The 4,565-nt window shown below is 36.0% G+C and overlaps 1 pseudogene; it reads left to right on the top strand.

Moving 5' to 3' along the window:
- Positions 1-1,932: 1,932 nt before the first annotated feature.
- LOC132040509 (receptor-like protein Cf-9 homolog) lies at positions 1,933-3,489 on the top strand (annotated as a pseudogene).
- Positions 3,490-4,565: the final 1,076 nt, after the last annotated feature.

The raw sequence follows: 4,565 nt of genomic DNA, 5'->3' as shown, positions 1-4,565 counted from the left end.
TAATTCTTATATTGTCTATTATGCTTTTATAATGATGTTGATCATGCTTTACATACTTAGTACATTCTTCGTACTGACCTCCTTTTGTTTGTGGACGCTGCGTCATGCCCGCAGGTGGCCAGGAAGACAGGCTTTATCCATAGCTTCATTACTCAGGGACTACATAGCGGAGCTCCATTTCATTCGGAGCTATAACTTTTGGTATTCATTCTTTTGTGTATATATTTATGGGCACGGCGGGGTCCTATCCCGCCTATATGATATGACATACACTCCTTAGAGGCTCGTAGACATGTGTATATGGTTTGATGTGTTTGGCCTTGTCGGCCTATATCTTGGATATCATTTTGTTAGCCTCGTCGGCTTATGTACACTGATATGGGCATAGTTGCTAATGATAATATAAATGTATTGTTGCCCAATGGGATTAGTATGATTGATGAATGAAAAGTATGATTTAGCTATGTGGCTCACCTAGATGTAATGTGAAAATACGTTAAGAGGTGCCCGGGTGGGTTAGCACCGAGTGCCCGTCGCGGCCCTCCGGTTGGGTCGTGACAGAAATATAGACAAGTGCCTTCATGACACGACAAAGCATATGCACTTCAATACTAGTATTCCTACCTTGTTGTAGCTTTCATTTGACATTTCCATGTAAAGACTGAGGTATTTGCTTAAAATATCTCATTTATTTTGAACTGTCCTTCTCTTTCTCCGCTAATAGATGTAGACTGAGGAAGTAACAAGTTGCCCCAAATCCACGACAATCAATGTAGAGAACATTTTCTGCAATAAAAAAAAATGTGTCACACTTATATGCGGTATTTACATTAACTTATATGAATTCGCCATGATTAAGTGATAAATCAATGTGATATTAACACATATTAAGTAACTGTGCTTTAATGAGAAAAGTGTAATGAAAAGACATCTGACATGAATTCATTGTGTAAACATTCGGATGCGAGTTTTTCTCTATCAAAGTAAAAGTCTTACCTTGTTATCACTTTCATTTGATATTTCCACTGAAATTCCTGAAATATCTCATTCATTTGGAATTGTTCCTCTATTTCTTCGATTTCTACACTAAAATTGCGATAATAGATGTAGAAATTGCATGTAACAAGTTGCCCCAAATCCACGGCGATCAAAGTAGAGAATATTTTCTACATTTAGAAAAAGAAATGTGTTCACTTATACATGATGTTTATATCAAATCATGTGAATTCACCATGGTTAAGTGATAAATCAACGTGAGAGCACATTTTAATTAACCACACTTAAGTGAGAGGAGTGAATAAAAAGACATCTGACACAAATTCATGATTTTGGTGCTAGTCCTTTTTTCCAATCAAAGTACGTAAAAGTATTACCGTGTTATCACTTTCAATTGACAAGACTTGTGTATTGACTTGAAATATCTCATTCATTTGGAACTGTCTCTTTATATCTTCTCTTTCTCCACTAAAGATGCTAAATTATATGTAGGAATAGGAGGTTCAAAGTTTCCCCAAATCCATGGCTATTCAACAATGACTTGAAAGGGGTTTTCCCTTTGTAGCTTCCATTTGAAATTTCCAAGGAAAGACTTGTGCATTGACTTGAGCCAAATATTGGATTATCATTTTTACTCTTATGAAGCAATTAAAAAGATTCATGTATTTCTTTAATTTTTTTTCTTATTATAGATAACTTATTGCATTCGTCTCAATGAGAATATATATAACACTGTACTGACTGGCACTTTGACAGTAAGATGAGTACAGGTTTCTTTGGCTAAAATTTTGTACTTTATAATATCCACCAAGACTTAACTCATTTTAATATCCACCGATTCGGTATATATATATATATATATATATATATATATATATATATCATGAATTTTGATATGGGACTAACACAAAGCACATCTTTCTTTGTTCTGTCTCTATTACCTACTTTATATACTAATCTTTCTTCACAAAATGGGTGTTGGACACCTCCTATTTCTACTAGCATCTTTCTTTCTCTGTCAACTTGCATTTTCTTTTTCTAATCTAAATTTTATTGATTTATCAAATAATAATCTCTCTGGGTATATCCCTTCTTCTTTTTGCAATTTGACATCATTAATAGTGCCAGATTTGGCAAGAAACAATTTGAAGGGAGAAATTCCACAATGGTTGGGTAACATGAGCGTTGACCTCAAAGTTTTGGATATGCAACAAAACAGTATTTCTGGGAATCTCCGGATAAGTTTTAGATTTGGAAGTGGACTTAAAAGCTTCAACTTGCAGGGCAATGAGCTAGAGGGAAAAATCCCAAGATCTTTGACCAATTGCAAAGAGTTGGAAGTTCTCGATTTAGGGAGAAATCACCTCAATGACACATTTCCTATATGATTAGGGACTCTTCAAAAGCTATGAGTTTTAAGCTTGAGATCCAATAAATTTCATGGTCCCATTAGAACTTCAAGTAATACAAAAAAAATTCGTCAACTTCGGATGTTAGATCTCTCTTGCAATGCATTTACAACAGAATTGCAAATAAGTCTTTTTCAAAATCGGAAAGGCATGAGGAGAATTGATCAAACAATGAAGGCACCAGGTGATGGAGAACAAACATATTACCAAGACTCGGTAACTGTTGTAACAAAGGGACAAGAGTTTGAAGTTGTGAGGATCCTGCCTTTGTACACCACTATGGATCTTTCAAGTAACAAATTTGAAGGGCATATCCGAGTATGATGGGAGATCTCATTGCACTGCGTGTGTTGAATTTACCTCACAATGGGGTGCAAGGTCATGTACCGACATCACTTGGAAAATTATCTGTAATCGAATCATTGGACCTTTCATTTAACAAGCTTTCGGGAGAAATACCACAATAACTTGCTTTTCTTACATCTCTTGCAGTTTTAAATCTTTCCCACAATCACCTTGAAGGATGCATCCCTCAAGGACGTCAATTTGCTACTTTTGAGAACAATTCATATGAAGGCAATGATGGATTACGTGGATTCCCAGTTTTGGAAGATTGTGGAAGTAGCTCGAGGCCAGAGACAAACAACGCAAATGAAGAAAGTGATTCGTCATTTCTGAGTGAACTCAGTTGGAAAGTGGTTCTTATGGGATATGGTTGTGGCCTATCTATCGGATTCTCCATTGCATATTTCATGCTTTCTTCTCGAAATCCAAATTGGCTTTCTGGGATCACTGAAGAACTAGAATACAGAATCATAATGAGAAGGAGAAATAAGCAGCGAGGCCAAAGGCACTACAGAAGATGAAATATTATTGTCTAGAAAAGTTCCCTGAGGCATAAGATGCAATTTCAAAACCTTCAGGTGTATATTCATATTGATCTCTGTACTGATTCTTTTTTAGTAGTTTATTGTAACTGGTATTATATATCTTTATATGAGTATTTCTTCTTTAATTATCTTGGCATAACAGAGAAAAAGAGTGGTACGTGTATCTAAATGGAAAAGAAAAGTGAATGATTTCGCGAAAAGTATACAGTGTTATTGTTATCTACTCTTAGGAAGAAACAAAAAGAAAAGAAGGAAGAAGTAAATCATCAGGTCCGAATGTATGCAAAATCATTGAGAATCATTTTAGTCACCACAGAAAAATATGTTTAGCCATCATCCAAGTTATTATAAGTCATAATGTGTTATTATGTGTTGAAATTCGAATGACCATCTCCCTTGCTAATGTAGATAAAAAAAGCATTTGAAACCATTTCTCGGCATCAACGACGGATCTAGCTAGTATTTCCATTATTTTATTTCTATATAAATTTGATAGTATGGAGATAATTGTTCTGTATCTAACTCTTTCCTTTTAACTTTTGTGAAATAAATGTAGGCAATGACTCGAGAGATGTAAATGGCAAAGAGTGCGTCCAGCTGAAATTTCAAGAATCTGAAAGACTATGTGAACTGTTTAGGCCTAGTTCTTCCCCGTGGGGAGCACCCATGTTGTTTGTCCGAAAGAAAGATGGCTCCTTGCGAATGTGCATTGACTATCGGCAACTGAATAAAGTGACGATCAAGAACAAATATCCACTCCCAAGGATTGATGACTTATTTGATCAATTACAAGGAGCCAAATAGTTTTCAAAGATAGATTTGAGATCCGGGTATCATCAGGTGCGAGTTAGGGAGAAAGATATTCCTAAGACAGCCTTCAAAACTAGATACGGCTATTTTGAGTTCCGGGTAATGTTATTTGGGCTAACTAATGCGCTGGCAGTATTTATGGATTTGATGAACAACGTGTTCAGGCCCTTCCTAGATTTATTTGTGATTGTGTTCATCGACGATATCCTGGTATATTCTAGGTCCGAGGCAGAACATGTGGATCATTTGCGTATTGTTCTTAGAGTTCTTCAAACTTGAGAGTTATTTGCCAAATTTTCTAAGTGTGAGTTTTGGTTGAACTCAGTGACCTTTTTGGGGCATATTATTTCAGCCGATGGTATTCGGGTAGATACCCAAAATATTGAGGCCGTGAAGACTTGGCCAAGGCCCATAACCCCTACGAAAGTTCGTAGTTTTCTGGGCTTAGCAGGTTATTACG

This window comes from Lycium ferocissimum, chromosome 12, assembly GCF_029784015.1.
Source record: "Lycium ferocissimum isolate CSIRO_LF1 chromosome 12, AGI_CSIRO_Lferr_CH_V1, whole genome shotgun sequence".
In the NCBI taxonomy this organism is placed as follows: domain Eukaryota; kingdom Viridiplantae; phylum Streptophyta; class Magnoliopsida; order Solanales; family Solanaceae; genus Lycium; species Lycium ferocissimum.
Note: the sequence above shows the minus strand (reverse complement) of the source record. Positions and strands in the feature narration are given on the sequence as shown.